The sequence below is a fragment of the Melanerpes formicivorus genome, unplaced genomic scaffold, assembly GCF_026170545.1.
Source record: "Melanerpes formicivorus ecotype bairdi unplaced genomic scaffold, bMelFor1.0.p_v2 SCAF_113, whole genome shotgun sequence".
NCBI lineage: Eukaryota > Metazoa > Chordata > Aves > Piciformes > Picidae > Melanerpes > Melanerpes formicivorus.
Genome location: NW_027142465.1, coordinates 1,375,244 through 1,394,079, shown reverse-complemented (window position 1 = coordinate 1,394,079; position 18,836 = coordinate 1,375,244). Strand labels below are relative to the sequence as shown.

The 18,836-nt window shown below is 61.4% G+C and overlaps 1 protein-coding gene across 1 annotated transcript in view; it reads left to right on the top strand.

Annotated features, from left to right (window-relative positions):
- Window positions 1–5,624: 5,624 nt before the first annotated feature.
- Window positions 5,625–18,836, top strand: part of SCN4A (sodium voltage-gated channel alpha subunit 4) — a 78,444-nt gene continuing 65,232 nt past the window's right edge. Inside the window, 1 exon segment of the mRNA XM_068167203.1 lies at window positions 5,625–5,743. The gene's annotated coding sequence lies outside the window, so the exon portion shown is untranslated.

The window sequence follows — 18,836 nt, the reverse complement described above, 5'->3', positions numbered from 1 at the left end:
ACCAGGAGCTGCTGGGAGGCAAACAGAGCCCCAGGCTTGGGTTGAGGTGGGCCAGAAGATGCTCTGTGAAACGACATCCCTGGGCCAGCAACATCCTGGACCCCCAGAGGACCACAGCTGCCAGACCCAGCTCTGCCTGCAGCCATGAGGAGACCACAGCTGGATGAAGATCTCCCTCCATCATGAGCAGGGAAGATGCTGTTCTGCCAGGGACATGAGGCAGAGAGAGAGCCACAGGTGGCAGCAGGGCTGGGGATGCTCAGAGGGAATGTGACCAATCCATGGAATGGTTTTGGGTGGGAAGGGAACCACAAAGCTCCTCCAGTCCAAGCCCCCTGCAGCCCCCAGGGACAGCCCCAGCCAGGGCAGGCTGCTTACAGCCCCACACAACCTCCCCTGCACTGCTGCCAGGCATGGGGCAGCTCCCAGCTCTCTGGGCAGCCTGGGCCAGGCTCTCCCCACCCTCACTGCCAAACCTTTCTCCTTCTCTCCACTCTCAAGCTCCCTCTTGCCCTTTCCAACCCTCCCCCCTTGTCCTGTCCCATCAGGCCCTGCTCAGAGCTCTGTCCCCAGCTCTCTGCTGGGCCCTTGAAGCACTGCAAGGCCACCAGAAGCTCTCCCTGGAGACTTCTCCTCTGCAGGCTGCCCAAGGCCAACTCTCTCAGCCTGGCTCCCAGCAGAGGGCTTCCAGCCCTGCCAGCACTGCTGTGGCCTCCTCTGGCCCTGCTCCCCCAGCTCCCTGGCTGTGCTGAGGGCTCCAGAGCTGCCCCAGCCCTGCAGGGGAGGTCTGAGCAGAGCACAGCAGAGGGCAGAATCCCCTCCCTGCCCCTGCTGCCCACCCTGCTGGGGCTCAGCCCAGGCCAGGCTGGGGCTGGCCCTGAGGCTGTGCCAAGCAGCAGGGTCTGCAGGTACCTGCAGCTGCAGCTCTGGGTTCTGCCCTGCAGCTCAGCTCCCCTGCTGCTGTGTGCTGGGCATCCAGCAGTGCCCCCATCACCTGGCACCCCCATGCCCGCCCCGGCCCGGGCTCTCTTGTGCTCCCCTCGGGGCGTGCGGGCTGGGGCCGGTGGGTGGCCCTGCGGCCCCGCGGCGCCTCGGGCACTGCCAGCCGCCAGGGGGACAGCCCCGGGGCGCAGCGCCCCCTGCAGACCGCCCTGGACACAGCCTCAGCGGCCTGGAGGGAGCGTGGCACACCCCGGGGAGCTGCCATCTGCCAGCCCTGGGTGCCAGCACCCAAAGGCTCTGCCCTGAGAGTAGCCAGGGGGGAAGGGAAGGGCACCCTGCTGCTCCGGGGAGTGAGCACCCAGGCCCCAGCCTGTCCCAAGGCTCCAGCAAGAGCTGGCACCCCCCAGGCTCCCCCTTGGCATCCCTGGGCAGGGGAGGGATGGGGATAAGGCTCAGGGCTGGGCAAGCTTTGCCTTTGCCTGTTGCTTCTCCCCCTGCTCACCTCCGCCTGGGGGCTTCCAGACCACCTCGTTGGGTGCCAAGGCTGCCTGCTGCCTGTGCTGGTGCCTGCTGCCTGTGCTTGTGCCTGCTGCCTGTGCTGGTGCCTGCTGCCTGTGCTTGTGCCTGCTGCCTGTGCTGGTGCCTGCTGCCTGTGCTTGTGCCTGCTGCCTGTGCTTGTGCCTGCTGCCTGTGCTGGTGCCTGCTGCCTGTGCTTGTGCCTGCTGCCTGTGCTGGTGCCTGCTGCCTGTGCTTGTGCCTGCTGCCTGTGCTGGTGCCTGCTGCCTGTGCTGGTGCCTGCTGCCTGCTCCCTGCTCTGGGCTGCTCCTGGATCTGCAGCTCAGGGAATTCACCTCCAAACGTCCCTTCCCCACCTGCCAGCTCCTTTAGGGCAGGTTGTTTGCAGCTGTGCCCACAGCCCTGGCTCTGCCCAGCTCCTGCCTGGCAGGGATCAGCCAGAGCCCAGCCCCACTGAGCCCCACGGGGGGGGCAAGGAGGGTGAGGATGTGCCCAGCATCAGCAGCTTTGGGGGACACTGCCAGCCAAGGCACCTCAGACACCTCAGGGTCCCTTGCCCCCCTCTGTCACCCCAAGAACACCATTTTTGCCCCCACAGGAGTGCTGTGAGTACCCCTGGGCACCCCAAGCTCCCATTGCAGCTGGCATTGAGCTGCTTTTGCTTGCAGAGCCGTGCCCCAGTGCCAGCCCAGCTCCCAACCTTGTGCCCCCAGCTTCCTGAGGAGCAGGAGCCACACCTCAGGGTTGGCAGCCTCACATCCCTCCCCCCAGCTTTGCTCTGGGCTGCAGGCAAAGCAAAACAAAAGAGCTGGCAGAGGCCTCCTGGGGGTGCCAGGGCTGGGGCTGGGCAGCTGATGAGAGCCACCAAGCATCCTCTGAATGCCCTGCTGGGACCAAAGGAGCAAGTGGGAAGTCCCCACAGCCCCCATGAGAGAATCACAGCATGGTTTGGGCTGGAGACCTCTAAGATCATCCAGCTCCAAGCCCCTGCCACATGCAGGAACAGCTTCCACCAGATCAGCTTGCCCAGGTCTCCATCCAGCCTGGCTTGCAGCACTCCCAGGGTTGGAGCTTCCACAACCTCTTCCAGGCAGAGGACTTCCAGGCTAAGCTCCTCCAGAAAGGTTCCTTCATGGGAAGTCCTGGACAAAGCAGTGTCTGCATCTCTCCCTTCTGCTGCTTAGGGCACAGTGTCCCCGTGGAGGTGGGCACTGGTGGGCAGCTGATCACTGATTGATTGAAAGCTGGCTGAACAGGAGCCAGCAGTGTGCCCAGGGGGCAGCAGGAAGAGTGTGGCCAGCAGGAGCAGGGAAGTCCTTGTGGCCTGTGCTCAGCACTGCTGAGGCCACAGCTGGAGTCCTGTGTCCAGTTCTGGGCTCCTCAGGTCAGGAAAGAGGTTGAGCTGCTGGAAGGTGTCCAGAGAAGGGCAAGAAAGCTGGGGAGGGGTCTGGAGCACAGCCCTGGGAGGAGAGGCTGAGGGAGCTGGGGTTGCTTAGCCTGGAGAAGAGGAGGCTCAGGGGAGACCTTCTTGCTCTCTGCAACTCCCTGCAGGGAGGTTGGAGCCAGGTGGGGGTTGGTCTCTTCTCCCAGGCAAGCAGCCCCAGAACAAGAGGACACAGTCTCAAGCTGTGCCAGGGGAGGTTTAGGCTGGAGGTGAGGAGAAAGTTCTTCCCAGCAAGAGAGATTGGCCCTGGGGATGTGCTGCCCAGGGAGGTGGTGGAGTCCCCATCCCTGGAGGTGTTCAGGAAGAGCCTGGATGAGGCCCTTGGTGCCATGGTTGAGTTGATCAGATGGTGCTGGGTGAGAGGTTGGACTTGATGATCTCTGAGGTCTTTTCCAACCTGGTTCATTCTATTCCAATCCCCCTGCCATGGGCAGGGAACACCCCCAACCAGCACAGGTAGCTCAAAGCCTCATCCAGCCTGGCCTTAAATGCTTTCAGGGATGAGGCTTCCACAGCCTCCCTGGGCAGCCTGTGCCAGGGTCTCCCCAGCCTGTCTCAAGAATTTCTTCCTCATCTCCAGTCTGAGTCTACCCTGCCCAGGGAGGTGGTGGAGTCCCCATCCCTGGAGGTGTTCAAGAGGGGCTTGAATGTGGCACTTGGAGCCAGGGTTTAGCTGTTAGGAGGGGTTGGGTGAGAGGTTATAGTTTGGACTTGCTGATCTCTGAGCTCTTTTCCAGCCTGGCTGACTCTATGATTCTACCCTGTGACAGCCCTGCCCTCCTCACAGAGGGCACACAGAGGATTCCCTTTGGCCCTGGTGGTTGCTTTGCTGCTGAGCTCCCCACAGGCTCTCCCCAGCACTCTCTGCCCTGGTTGTAGCAGTCCCCTGGGAGCTACCATGGGGCTCTTCCCTCCTCCTTCCCTTGGAGCCTGGCCTGGGCTCCAAGTCAGCAAGAAGAGCACTGGGGTTGTTTTTCAGTTGAAGAAATCTGAGTTCTGCTTCCAAAAGGAGAAATCCAAGTTCTGCTCTGGCATCTCCTGCAGGGAGCTAATCCCCTGTCCGGTGCTGCATGACCTGAGGGCTGACCCTGGCCTCCTGGGCTGCCTTATTTGAACAGAAAAGGGAAATTAGGGAGTGAAAAGCAGAGTCCAGCCAAGGAGCTCCACCCCACAGCTCCCTGGGAGCTCAGGGCCAGTCTTGGCCCCTGTTTGATGGCATGCCAGAGGGCACAGGCAGTCCCAGGGGCAGGGAAAGGCCTGTGGCCATGGGAAGGGACCAGCAAGGGCTGCCAGGCTGGGCAGGGCAGGGGCTTCAGCTCCAGCAAAGCCCACAGCAGCACAGGGGAAGGTGCTGCAGGGCACCTGGGCAGCAGAGCAGCAGCAGAGGGGTTGCCCCTGAGCCAGCAGGGTTGCAGAGCTGACCACAGAATCACAGAATCCCTTTGGTTGGAAGAGATCCTGAAGGTCATCAAACCCAACCATCAACCCAGCACTGCCAGGGCACCCCCAAACCATGGCCCTCAGCACCACAACCCCAAGGCCTCAAAACCCCTCAGGTTCCTCATGTCCAACCTGAACCTCCCCTGGTGCAACCTGAGGCTCCTTGAGTCCCCTCTGACCAGCTGGGGGGGTTGGTCCACCCCCAATGCAGCCCCATCCAAACCCAAAGGGGTGAGCCCTGCAAGCTGGGCACCCCTCCAGGCTCTCCTCCCAGCCCTCTGAGCACCCTGGGTACCACCACAGCTGTTTGGGCATCCCAAGAGCACCCAAGAGGGGAGATAACCAGAGGCCAACTCCCTGGTTTCACCACCACAGCAGCATCATAGGACCCCTGGGGGGTCCCTCTGGGCAGGACATTGCAGGCTGCCCAGAGAGAGAGGCTGTGGAGTCCTCTTCTTCTCCTCTGGGGGCTTTCAAACCCCACCCGGCTGTGTCCCTGTGTGCCCTGCCCTGGGTGCTGTGGCAGGGGGGGTGGGCTGGATGAGCCTCTTCTGAGCCCTGCCAGGCTGTGATGCCACTCTGTGAAGGGACCCAGGGTGAGATGTGGTGGTGCCAAAGCCTGGTGCCGCTGGCTGCTGCCCACCAGCTGTGCAAACAGGTGAGGAGGGGGTGGTGCAGAATCAGCAGGGGCGGCCGGGGGGGTACACACAGCAGAGGTGAGGGTCTCCCCTTTGCTGCCGGCAAGCAGGAGGAGCTGCAGCCGGGGCCGGGCGCTGCACAGCGGCAACCGGGCTCCCAAAGTGCCAGCGGCCCCGAGACGGCGCTGGCAGCAGGGCTGGCACCAGCAGCCCTCCCCCCACCCCCCGCACCCCCCCCTCGCAGTTGTCTGCCTGCTCCTTCCAACTGCTTGTCACTTCGGGGAGAGATGGATGGGGAGGCGCTGGCCAGGGTCCCTTCCCCACCTCCCCGGCCCCCCTCGGGTGCCCAAGCCCAGCCAGAAGCCACCTCCACATCTGGGCCGCCCCTGCTCCGCCACCCGGAGCGCCCCGGGGGCCGCGTCCCCAGCTCAGGGCATGGCCGGGGCGGGGGGCTGCGGGACCAGGGGGCAGGGGGCTGGGCGGCCGGGGGACCCCGGGAGCGCTGGGCGATGCGGCCGCGGGGGCTGCGGGAGCTGCCAGCCCCTTGATTGGCGCAGCGGGGGACGAATGCCACAGCTGAGACGGGCCCAGGCTACCTGAAGGACCCTGCGTGTCCTCAGGTTTCACTCATGACCATCTGACAGCAGCTGCAGCTGCTCTGCCAACAGGCACTCGCGCAGCCAAAGCCTCCAAGGAGTCGAAGGAGAGGGAAATTCTGGCCCTGAAAGGTCTCTCCTTGGGATTTTGCTCTCTCCACCCGACAGTAAGTACTGGGTTCAGCCCCGGGCCGCCAGGCAAGGTCCGCGGGGTCTCGGACGCCCCCAGGTTCGTCGTTCTGGCTGTGCTTGGAGCGCTGCAAGCGAGGGCAGGAGCTCGGCTGGCGGAGTGCTGGAGCTGGCCGGCAGCAAGACGGTGCCCGTGGTCCCCGGGGTGGCGTTCCGGGCTGCGGGCACCTGCCGGACCCCCCCCGTGCGGAAGGCAGCCTGCGAGAGGGGGAGAAAGTGGCTGCAAAGGTGCAGGCAGGGCGCGGGGGGGCAGGTGGCAGCAGCCAGCAGAGCCTGGGTGGCCACAGACCTGCTGCTGGCCTGCGAGGGGGCGGCAGGGATGTGACAAGCCACCGGTTTCTGAGGCACCTTCCCGCCCGGAGGAAGGGAGCCGCAGGCAGGGCTTCAAAGTCACCAGTCCCCTCGCTCCTGGCTTCTCCTCCTGGGGAGCTAAATATAAACCTCAGCTTGGCCAAGCCAAGGTTGCAGGAAAGGTCTGGGGGGGGGGGGGGGGGGGAGGCTCTGCAGTGTCTCCTTTCGGGAAGGTGCCTGTCCCCACGGAGCCCCTGACCCCCCTGGGGCAGAGAGAGGGACCCCCACGGTGAGCAGGGGGAGGTGGGAGCCCTCTGTGAGCGGCAGTGATGCTGATGGGGTGGCTGGGAGGCCGTTGCTCCCTCCTTTGCATGCAGCAGCTGTGGGGTGCTGAAGGTTTGGGGGTGCCAGGGGGGCAGGGTGAGCCCAGTGCGAGGTTCCTTAGGCCACCCAGAGAGAGGCAGTGCCGGGGGGGGCTTGGCTCAGTCTCAGGGTGCTGAAGCCCCCGTGTGCTGAGGTGGCTGCGTGGGGCTGGGCAAAGCTGGGCAAAGCTCTGCACCCCCAGCCTTGCTCTGGGGCTGACCCAGAGGCAAGCAGCCCCCTTGATGTCCCCCCCCCATCCCTTGCAGCAGCAACCATGGCCAGATCCTGTGTTGCTCCCTGGCGCTGGTGCTGAGCTGCAGGGTGGAGGCTGTGGATGAGCAGAAGAGTTTCCTCCCCTGCCCACACCGCTGCTGGCTCGAGGCACAGAACTGTTTAGGTGGGGAAAGCCCTTTCAGATCCTCCAGTCCAGCCAGGCACCACCTCTGCCAAGCCTGGTGCCAAGCCACGGCCCTCAGCACCACGGTTCTGCCTCTTTGAAGCACCCCCAGGGATGGGCATTGCACCACCTCCCTGGGCAGCCTGTGCCAGTCTCTGAGAACCCTTTCAGCGAAGAAGTTTCTCCTCATGTCCAACCTGAACCTCCCCTGGGGCAGCCTGAGGCTGCTTCCTCTTCTCTTGTGGCTGGGAGCAGAGCCCAACCCCCAGCTGCCTCCAGCCTCCTCTCAGGGAGCTGGAGAGAGCAAGGAGGTCTCCCTCAGCCTCCTCTTCTGCAGGCTGCACACCCCCAGCTCCCTCAGCTGCTCCTCCCCAGCCCTGCTCTGCAGTGTGAGAGCCCAGGCTGGGCACACAGGGAGCAAAATGCACTGCAAGAGATCCATCAGGGGGCCACAATTCCATCAATCCCTGGGGCCAGTCCTGTCAGACAGGGGAGATCCTGCAGTGGGCCCTGGATCTGCCCCCTCTAGTCCTTGCTGGGAAGATATCTGATGTTCAGAGCGCTGCTGAGCTTGGCAGAGCCCTCTGAGCTCATCCAGGCTAACCTCTCACCCAGAGCTCGCTGCTGCTGCTGCTGAGCCACTGCCACTGCAGCTTTCAAACACCTCCAGGGCTGGGGACTCCACCACCTCCCTGGGCAGCCTGGGGCAGTGCCTGAGAACCCTTGCTGGAAAGAAATTGCTCCTAGCATCTAACCTGAGCCTCCCCTGGCACAAAGGTTTGAGGGCACAAGGGCAGATTTAGGGCAGGCTTAGGTTGAAGAGCAGAGCCCAGGGCTGGGCTGGCTCTGCTCATATCTAAGCAGCCTTTCTGGGGAGTGCAGCAGGGTCTGGTGAGCATCATGCAGGGGGAAAGGGCTTCATGGAGCTGCTCAGGCAGCTGCACTTGGGGGAACTTGCTGGATTTGGGGGTAGGACAGCAAGGGGCAGCAAGTAACAGTGAGCCTCCACCCAGTGCCACTCTGTGTGTGCAGCAGGTTGGACTCCTGGGGTCATTCCAGTGCCTGAAGGAGGCTCCAGGAGAGCTGGGGAGGGACTTGGGACAAGGGCTGGGAGTGCCAGGATGAGGAACAATGGTTTGAGCTGGGAGAGGGGAGACTGAGACTGGAGATGAGGAAGAAATTGTTGAGAGTGAGGCTGGGGAGACTCTGGCACAGGCTGCCCAGGGAGGCTGTGGCTGTCCCCTCCCTGGAGGTGCTCCAGGCCAGGCTGGATGAGGCCTTGAGCAAGCTGGGCTGGTGTGAGGTGTCCCTGCCCATGGCAGGGGGTTGGCATTGGATGAGTTTTGAGGTCCCTTCCAACCCATTCTGTGACTGCATGAATCTGTTTGTATGGAGGGGAGGATGATGGAGAAGGTGGAAGGTGCTGCAGGGAGTTATGAGGGCAAAGATCCCAGGGAGGTGTTGGGAAGGGTCCTCATCCTCCCTGCCTGTCCAGCTGCCTCCTCCCTTGGTCATTCACACAGCCCTTGGGAATAGCTTTCCTTGAATCCCCCTCCTGCAGATCCCCGTGGATGTGAATGAGATCCCTTGGGAGCTGAAGGACAGGAGTGGAGGTGTGGGGCTGAGCACAGGGAGGGCTCTGATGGCTGCAGGTGCCCCACGCTGCTCCTGGTTTGTATGGGACACTGGGATAGAGAGGCTGTGAGGGGAAAATGGAGCTCCCCAGCCCCAGGGTGCTGCAGGAGCCCTCATGTTACCAATCCCACAGGAGCATCAGGTCTGGGACCTGCTCCCAGGGCGGCTTGTTGGTGGCCCAAATGGCAGCTGGTGTGGCCATGTCTCTCCTGGGGCTGTTTAGCCTGAAGAAGAGGAGGCCCAGAGGAGACCTCACTGCTCTCTACAGCTCCCTGAGAGGAGGCTGGAGGTTGGAGGCCATTGTTGGCTTCTTCTCCCAAGTAACTAAGGACAGGACAAGAGGGAATGGCCTCAGGCTGCACCAGGGGAGGCTTAGGCTGGAGGTCAGGAAGAATTTCTTAGGGTGCTGAGGGGTGGGAAGAGGCTGCCCGGGGGGTTGGTGGAGTCCCCATGCCTGGAGGTGCTCCCAGAGTGAGTGGATGTGGCACTCTGGGAGGTGTTCTGGTGGCCATGGGGTGCTGGGTGGAAGGCTGGAGCCGCTGATCCCGGAGGGCTTTTCCCCGCGGTCCCTGGGAGGTGTCTGCATCGCCGCTCGCCACCCCCCGGGGCCGGGCGGACTCCGCGGCTCGTCCCAGCCCCACAGCACCCTCCCTTCCCCCACGCCGTCCCCTTCCTGCCTTCCCAGCACCGGCTCAGATCGGTTCCAAGCCTGACATGGGAGCTGCTGGCAGGGAGGAGCAGGAGCTTTGGATGACACCCGAGTGCAGCCGGTGGGCAGTGGGCAAGCGCAGGGTCCTCCCTTTAACCCTTCCCTGCCCGCCCGAGCCTCCAGCCCCGCCCAAACCCACCCCCACTCCCACCCCCACCCCCACTAACCCCCTGCAGCCCCCTGCCCCGCCGTCCCCTGCCCGTCCAGCCCCCGGCGGGGGTCCGCAGGGGCGGAGGGGAGGTGGGGCTGGGGTCGCGCTCCCCCCGGGCGGCGCCGGAGCCCCGGCCGCAGGCAGGAGGGGGGCAGCGCGTTGCTGCAGGATGGTGCAACCTCCTATTTCCATCTGTGGCCGCGGAGAGTATCCGAGGACTTCACAGCTCCCAGCCCCTGAGTGCCACCCACCCCCCCCCCCCCCCAGCTCCCGGCACATCCGAGGTACCCTCGGCAGGGCTGAGCCTGAGCAGGCTTCGAGGTGGCTCAGCCCCGGAGAACTCGGGGCGAGAGCAGCCCCGGGGCTGCAGGAGCTCGGTCTCCAGGGGGCTTAGGGGCTGGGGGCAGGAGTGGAGGCACTTCTGCAGGGCACAGCCTGGGGAGGGGGGGTTAGTGGTTTGAGTCCCCACAGGGAGGTTAGTGCCCCCTTGGAATGGAATAGGAATGGAATGGGATAGGATAGGAATAAAATAGGAATAGAGTAGGATAGGATAGGAATAAAATAGGAGCAGAGCAGAATAGATAGGATAGGATAGGATAGGATAGGATAGGATAGGATAGGATAGAATAGAATAGAATAGAATAGAATAGAATAGAATAGAATAGAATAGAATAGAATAGAATAGAATAGAATAGAATAGAATAGAATAGAATAGAATAGACCAGACCTGACCAGGTTGGAAAAGACCTTCAAGGATTTGTGGCCACATCTGGAGTCCTGTGTCCAGCTCTGGGCTCCCCAGCTCCAGAGAGACAGAGAACTGCTGGAGAGAGGCCAGTGGGGGCTACAAAGCTGCTGAGGGGCCTGGAGCAGCTCTGGGAGCAGCAAAGGCTGAGAGCCCTGGGGCTGAGAGCCTGGAGCAGAGCAGCCCCAGAGGGGAGCTGAGCAATGCTCAGCAAGAGCTAAAGGCTGGGGGGCAAGAGGCTGGGGCCAGGCTCTGCTCAGTGGTTCCCAGGGACAGGACAAGGGGCAAGAGGCACAAAGTGGCACCCAGGAGGTTCCATCTGAACAGGAGGAGAAACTTCTTTGGTGTGAGGCTGCTGGAGGCCTGGAGCAGGCTGCCCAGAGAGTTTGTGGAGCCTCCTGGTGTGGAGAGCTTCCAACCCCCCCTGGGCATTGTGCTCCTGGGCAAGTTGCTGTGGGTGCCCTGCCGGAGCAGGGGGTTGCACTGGAGGATCTCCAGAGGTGCTTCCCAGCCCCCAGCATGCTGGGATTCAGTGCCTGTGATTTGGCTCTCCAAAGGAAGGCAGCAATGACAGAGGCTCAGCTGCACCTTTGCAAGGAGCTGTGCTCAGGGAGCAGCAGGGTTTGGTGCAGAGCACCCAGCCCACAGCACCCAGCCCAGCTGGGACTCTGGGTCACATCCTTCTCCTGCTCTGTGTAAAGCCCCTGAGCACCAGCACAGCCCTTGGTTTGTGGCTGCCCTTGTGGCTTTGACCAACCTGGGACCAAAGGCTGGCCAAAATGATCCCTGGGGTTCCTCCCAAGCTGTATTCTGTAATGCTGACAACTTGGGGGAGCCTGATGGCACCTGGAGAGCATGAACCTGGTGTAGCATAGAATTGTCAGGGTTGGAAGGGACCTCAAGGCTCAGCCAGCTCCAACCCCCTGCCATGCCCAGGGACACCTCACACCACAGCAGGTTGCTCACAGCTACCTCCAGCCTGGCTGCAAACACCTCCAGGCAGGAGGCTTCCACCACCTCCCTGGGCAGCCTGTGCCAGGCTCTCACCACCCTCCTGGGCAACAACTTCTTCCTCACAGCCAATCTCAATCTCCCACTTCTAGTTCTGCTCCATCCCCCCCAGTCCTATCCCTCCCTGACACCCTCAGAAGTCCCTCCCCAGCTTGCTTGCAGCCCCCTGCAGATCCTGGAAGGCCACCAGAAGGTCTCCTGGGAGCCTTCTCCTCTCCAGCCTGCACAACCCCAACTCCCTCAGGCTGTGCTCACAGCAGAGCAGCTCCAGCCCTCTGCTCCTCCTCCTGGCCCTTCCCTGGACACCTTTCAGCCCCTCCAGATCCTTCCTGGCACAGAGGCTCCAGCACTGGCCCCAGAGCTCCAGCTGTGGTCTCAGCAGAGCAGAGCAGAGGGGCAGAATCCCCTCCCTCCTCCTGCTGCTCTTGTTGCAGCCACTCCATCTGCTCTGGCTGGGGAGAGGCCCCCAGCAGTGCTGGGCTGGCCCTGGGGTTGTTCTCCAGGGGCTTTCCCCAGTCCATCCCTTCAGGGGGGAGCTGCAGGCAGCAGAGCTTCACCCAGCTCCTCAGGGTGATGGATGCGGCTTGGAAGCATCCCACATTCCTGCTGGAGCAGTTGGCTTGGGCCACATTGCAGCCAGAGGGACAAAACACACCCAGAGGAGGGTCAAAACCCATGGTGGTGACAGGAGTCAGCACAGGAGGAAGTGTCATTAACAGGAGCCTGCAGTGCTCACCAGGCTCAGAGGGCCAGAGGCTGGAGTCTGAGCCACCTTGCCCAGGGGACTTCCCAGCTGAGCACTTCAAAGCCCCAGGGCTTCAAGGGATGGTGGTGGAGAAGGAGGGATGGGTTTTCCTCTGGGTCTTCTGAGCCCACCACTCTCTGAAGGCAGACTGGGGAAGGGCTTGGGCTGCATCTCAGTATTCAGTATCACTAAGGTTGGAAGAGACCTCAAAGATCATCAAGTCCAACCTGTCCCCACAGCTCTCCCTGCTCTTGTGACAGCTTTCATAGATTGACAGAGTGGTTTGGGTTGGAAGGGATCCTAAAGTCCATCCAGCTCCAACCCCCCTGCCATGGGCAGGGACACCCCACACTAGATCAGCCTGGCCACAGCCTCAGCCAGCCTGGCCTTAAACACCTCCAGGGCTGGGGCCTCAACCACCTCCCTGCACAACCCAGTCCAGGGTCTCACCACTCTCATGGTGAAGAACTTCCTCCTCCCCTCCAGCCTCAATCTCCCCACCTCCAGCTTCATTCCATTCCCCCTAGTCCTATCACTCCCTGAGAGCCTGAGCAGTCCCTCCCCAGCCTTCCTGGAGCCCCCTTCAGATCCTGGAAGGCCACAATGAGGTCACCTCAGAGCCTTCTCTTCTCCACACTGAACAGCCCCAACTCCTTCAGTCTGTCCTCACAGCAGAGCAGCTCCAGCCCTCTGCTCCTCCTCCTGGCCCTGCTCTGGACACCTTCCAGCACCTCCACATCCCTCTTGCCATAGGGGCTCCAGAGCTGGAGGCAGGACTCCAGGTGGGGTCTCCCCAGAGCTGAGCAGAGGGGGAGAATCACCTCCCCTGCCCTGCTGGCCACACTTCTGCTGCTGCAGCCCAGGCTCTGCTTGGCTTTCTGGGCTGCAAGTGCAGACTGAGAGCTCCTGCTGAGCTTCTCCTCCCCCAGCACCCCCAAGGCTCTCTCCTCAGGGCTGCTTTCCAGCCAGTCCCTGCCCAGCCTGGATTTGTGCCTGGGGTTGCCTCCAGCCAGCTGCAGGACCCTGCCCTTGCTCTTGTTGCACCTCCTGAGCTTGGCTTGTGCCCACCTCTCCAGCCTGCCCAGCTCCCTCTGGATGGATCCCTTCCCTCCAGCTGTCTGCTGCCCCACACAGCTTGGTGTCATCAGCAACCCTGCTGAGGCTGCACTCAGTGCCACTGTCCATGGCACCCACAGGGATGTTGAACAAGCCTGGGCCCAGGGCTGATCCCTGAGGGACTCTGCTTGTCCCTGGCCTCCCCTGGGCCATGGAGCCATGGACAGCCACTCTTTGGGTGCTGCCATCAAGCCAGTTCCTCATCCATCTAGTGATCACCCATCACACCCATGTGTCACCAGCCTGGAGACCAGGATGTGGTGCGGGACAGTGTCGAAGGCTTTGCTCAGGTCCAGGTAAATGACATCAGTTGCTCTCCCCTCATCTATTAATTTTGTCACCTGCTCATAGAAGGCCACCAGGTTGGTCAGGCAGGATTTGCCCTTGGCAAAGCCATGCTGACTGCTCCCAATCACCTCTTCACTATTCTTTTGAGCGAGCAGTGACTCCAGGAGGATCTGCTCCATGATCTTTCCAGGCACAGAGGTGAGACTGACTGGCCTGGAGTTCCCTGGTTCCTCCTTCTTGCCCTTTTTGAAGATGGGGGCAATGTTTCCCCTTTTCCAGTCTGTGGGGACTGCCCCAGACTGCCATGACTTTTGAAATATAATAGAGAGGGGTTTAGCAACCTCATCTGCCAGTTCTCTCAGTACCCGTGGGTGTACCCCGTCGGGTCCCATGGACTTGAACACTTTCAGGTTCTTCAGGTGATCACCAACCTGATCTGCACTTACAATGGGCAGTTCTTCCTCCCCATCCCTGGCATTGTCTTCCATAACATCAGGAGTGTGGCTAGAGGCCCTTGCAGTGAAGACTGAGGTAAAGAAGTTATTGAGTACCTCAGCCTTTTCCTCATCACTTGTGGCCATGTCACCATTTTCCTTTCTGAGGGGGCCCACACCTTCCCAATTGCTCCTCAAGGGCAACCTAAACCTCCCCTCGGGCAACTTGAGGTTGTTTCCTCTTGTCCTTTTGCTTGTCCCTTGGGAGCAGAGCCCAACCCCCAGCTGGCTCCAGCCTCCTTGCAGGGAGCTGTGGAGAGCACTGAGGTCTCCTCTCAGCCTCCTCTTCTCCAGGCTAAACACCCCCAGCTCCCTCAGCTGCTCCTCCCCAGCCCTGCTCTCCACGCCCTTCACCAACCTCATTGTCCATCTCTGGATCCCCTCCAGCCCCTTGGAGTGAGTGACCCAAATCTGAAGCAGTGCTGGAGGTGGACAGATGGCTTGCAGCAGCACTTGAGATGCCTATAACTGAAAGCACATCCCTGAGCTGTGACTCAGCCCCCAACCCTCCAGGCCCAGCTGGTCCCCCTTGCACCATCCTGCCCCACCCTGCCTGTCCTCATGGGGATAAATAAAGGAGGGCTGGAGAGGGCTGAGCTGCACTGTGTGCCTCTGGTGCTGGAGGGGGAAAAGTTGTGTGCCCCAGGAGGACTTCTTCTCCCAGGCAAGCAGCAGCAGAACAAGAGGACACAGTCTCAAGCTGTGCCAGGGGAGGTTCAGGCTGGAGGTGAGGAGAAAGTTCTTCACTGAGAGAGTTGTTGGCCACTGGGATGTGCTGCCCAGGGAGGTGGTGGAGTCCCCATCCCTGGAAGTGTTCAAGAAGGGATTGGATGTGGCACTTGGTGCCATGGTTGAGTTGTCAGGAGGTGCTGGGTGACAGCTTGGACTTGATGAGCTCTGAGGTGTTTTCCAGCCTGGTTGATTCTGTGACTTGGGGGGCAGTAAACAAGGAGGGCTGAGCTAGGGGAGCAGAGACAAGGGGATGCAGGGTGTGTGCAAGCTGTGCCAGGGGAAGTGCAGGCTGGAGGTGAGGAGAAAGTTCTTCCCAGAGAGAGTTGTTGGCCACTGGGATGTGCTGCCCAGGGAGGTGGTGGAGTCCCCATCCCTGGAGGTGTTCAAGAGGGGATTGGATGTGGCACTTGGAGCCATGGTTGAGTTGTCAGGAGGTGCTGGGTGACAGCTTGGACTTGATGATCTTTGAGGTCTTTTCCAGCCTTGGTGATTCTGTGATGCAAGGGGCTGCAGGAGGATGTGTGCAAGGGGCTGGGAAGGCTCAGGAAGGGGCTGCTCCTTCCAGAGGACAGGTCAGGACTCAATGCTTCCATCCCTGGCCTTGCAGAGTGGCTTAGTCCTTCCTCACCTCTTCTCTCCAGCCCATAGCACAGAATCAGCCAGGCTGGAAAAGACCTCAGAGATCATCAGCTCCAGCCTGTCCCCCAACACCTCCTGACTGTTAAGCCATGGCTGCATGGGCACAGCTTTTCTGCTCTGCAGATCCCAGAGGAAGCTCCCACCTTGCTCAGTTGAAATGTGGCCACTAAAACCCTTTAGGAGCTGGCCAAGCTGCAGTGGCTTAGCCAGGCTGACTGCAGGGCAGTGCTCTCCTCAGGCAAAACAGAGAGGCAGGTGGGGTCTAAAGGCAGCTTTGAAACGATTCTCCTCTATAGATCATGACTTGGGACCTGCTGGCAGGGCTGGCTCTGGCTAACCAGAGCAGAGGAGAGGCTGAGGGAGCTGGGGTTGCTTAGCCTGGAGAAGAGGAGGCTCAGGGGAGACCTTCTTGCTCTCTGCAACTCCCTGCAGGGAGGTTGTAGCCAGGTGGGGGTTGGTCTCTTCTGCCAGGCAAGCAGCAGCAGAACAAGAGGACACAGTCTCAAGCTGTGCCAGGGGAGGTTTAGGCTGGAGGTGAGGAGAAAGTTCTTCCCAGCAAGAGAGATTGGCCATGGGAATGTGCTGCCCAGGGAGGTGGTGGAGTCCCCATCCCTGGAGGTGCTCAAGAGGGGATTGGATGTGGCACTTGGAGCCATAGTTGGGTTGTCAGGAGGGGTTGGGTGACAGCTTGGGCTTGCTGAGCTCTTTTCCAACCTTACTGATTCCATGAGCCTCTCATTTTGTTCTGCAGGCAGCAGAGAATGCTGCTAGAGGCAGGGGATGGGAAAGGAAAGATCCTGGAGCCCTGATGGGTTTGGGCTGTGTGTCCCAGAGGCTGCTTCCCCAAGCTGCTGGGTGCTGGCTCATCTCCCCCAGTGTTATCTGCTCCCAGCTGTAAGCATGTGGGTCACCTCCTTGGGTTGTCCCAGAGCTGATTGCTCACTGCTTTTGGTCCATGGGAGCTCTGTTTCCATGCTAATCCCTGCTGAAGGGAGTCCTCTGGGCTGGGCATCAGCTGGCTCTGCTGTACCTTGGTGAGAGAAGAGGAGTTGCCCTTACTGCTGACCATTCTGCTTGGTCTCTGCCCTGGACTTGTCTCCAGATTGGGCTCCTCTGGGCTCTTTCCAGAGCATCTCCTGTTAAGAGGATGAATCTTGAGGGCAGGCTTGCAGATGGCTAAGGACAGCTCCTCAGGATGAGTTTAGTTTGGCTGCAATGCTGCAGGTGCTCAGAGGGTGCAGCTGCTGGCTCCCAACCTGCTCTGGTGCCTGCAGAGCTGGCAGCAGCTCCTCCCCTGGGGGTGCCTGCAGAGCTGGCAGCAGCTCCTCCCCTGGGGGTGCCTGCAGAGCTGGGGTCTCTCAGGAGCAGCAGCTCCTCCCCTGGGGGGGCCTGCAGAGCTGGGGTCTCCCAGGAGCAGCAGCTCCTCACTTGGCACACCTCAGCCTTGCCTCTCTTTGGTAACCCAGTCCTGAGCATGAGGGGGCAAGAAGTGCACCTCTCTGGGCTTAACCAATGGTTTGGAGGACTCTGGGTTTGCAGCTGCCCTGGGGGAGGAGGAGCAGAGCCCTGGAGCCGCCCGGGGCCGCGGGGCCGGAGCCCTGCAGCTGCATGGGTTGGCAGGATGGGGCAGGCTCAGAGCCAGCCTGTGTCCCCCCCAGCCCCATGCTTGCACACAGCAGCTGAGGAAGCCTTTCTCCTTCCTCCCAGGAGGTTATTTTCTGTGCAGTGATGAAGTTTCAGTTCTGGCTGAGGTGGTTCTCCATGGAGACTCAGAGAGGATGCTGCCCCTTCTCTCTGCCCTGCTTATACAGAGCCTATTAGGCAGCATCTCTGGTACCTTCCAAACCAACCCCCCAGCTCCCCCCCCCAGCTCTTTGGGAGGCTGCTGATTCGTTTGTGTGGCCTCATGGCAGCAAAAATGTCTGAGGAAAGCGAGTTGCTCTGAGGGAAGCCAAGTGGTGCTGAGCAGGGAGCTGCTCCCAGCTGCCTGCTGCTGAACTGGGAGGGGGAGAGATGCTGATCCATGGAGTGGGGCTGGAGATGAGCAGCAGCAGCTCAGGTGTGCCACAGGCAGGAGGAGCTGGTCACAGATTCACTCCCACCATGGGTTGGGTTGGAAGGGACCTCAAGGATGTTCAACATCCCTGTGGGTGCCATGGAGAGTGGCACTGAGTGCAGCCTCAGCAGGGTTGCTGATGACACCAAGCTGTGTGGGGCAGCAGACAGCTGGAGGGAAGGGATCCATCCAGAGGGAGCTGGGCAGGCTGGAGAGGTGGGCACAAGCCAACCTCAGGAGGTTCAACAAGAGCAAGGGCAGGGTCCTGCAGCTGGCTGGAGGCAATCCCAGGCACAAATGCAGGCTGGGCAGGGACTGGCTGGAAAGCAGCCCTGAGGAGAGAGCCTTGGGGGTGCTGGGGGAGGAGAAGCTCAGCAGGAGCTCTCAGTGTGCACTTGCAGCCCAGAAAGCCAAGCAGAGCCTGGGCTGCAGCAGGAGAAGTGTGGCCAGCAGGGCAAGGGAGGTGATTCTCCCCCTCTGCTCAGCTCTGGGGAGACCCCACCTGGAGTCCTGCCTCCAGTTCTGGAGCCCCTATGACAACAGGGATGTGGAGGTGCTGGAAGGTGTCCAGAGCAGGGCCAGGAGGAGGAGCAGAGGGCTGGAGCTGCTCTGCTGTGAGGACAGACTGAAGGAGTTGGGGCTGTTCAGGCTGGAGAAGAGAAGGCTCTGAGGTGACCTCATTGTGGCCTTCCAGGATCTGCAGGGGGCTCCAAGAAGGCTGGGGAGGGACTGCTCAGGCTCTGAGGGAGTGATAGGACTAGGGGGAATGGAATGAAGCTGGAGGTGGGGAGATTGAGGCTGGAGGGGAGGAGGAAGTTCTTGCCCATGAGAGTGGTGAAGCCCTGCAATGGGTTGTGCAGGGAGGTGGTTGAGGCCCCAGCCCTGGAGGTGTTTAAGGCCAGGCTGGCTGAGGCTGTGGCCAGGCTGATCTAGTGTGGGGTGTCCCTGCCCATGGCAGGGGGGTTGGGACTGGCTGATCCTTGTGGTTCCTTCCAACCCTTACTGATATTAGGATACTAAGAATCTCTTCCTCATCTCCAGTCTGAGTCTACCCTGCTCAGGCTTCAGTCCATGCCTCCCTCTCCCCCAAACCAGCATCCTGCTGCCAAGCAGCAGCTCCTCCATGCACTGAAGCCTTCCAGGCTGCTGCTCAGCACCTGCCCCTGCCAAAGCCTCAGGACCAATAGCTCAGCTGGAGTCCATCACTGAAGATGACAACAAAGAGCTGCTCAGAGAGCTTGTGGGCACAGCTCCAGTGGCAGGGAAGCAAACAGGCAAGGGTCTGGGCTCTGGTGGGCCCCAGGTGCTGGGGGGAGTTGGGGCAGTGCCCAGGGCAGTGCCCAGAGGGGATTGGTGCCTGGGGCAGTGCCCAAAGCAGTGCCCAGGGGTGCCCCGTGCCTGGGGAATTGCCCAGAGCTGTGCCTGGAGTGAGCAGTGCCCAGGGCAGCACCCAGGGGTGTCCCGTGCTTGGGGCAGTGCCCAGGGGTGAGCAGTGCCCAGGGGTGAGCAGTGCCCAGAGCAGTGCCTGGGGATGAGCAGTGCCCAGAGCAGTGCCTGGGGGTGCCCTGTGCCTGGGGCAGTGCCCAGGGGTGAGCAGTGCCCAGAGCAGCACCCATGGGTGCCCTGTGCTTGGGGCAGTGCCCAGGGGTGAGCAGTGCCCAGAGCAGTGCCTAGGGGTGCCCTGTGCCTGAGGCAGCAC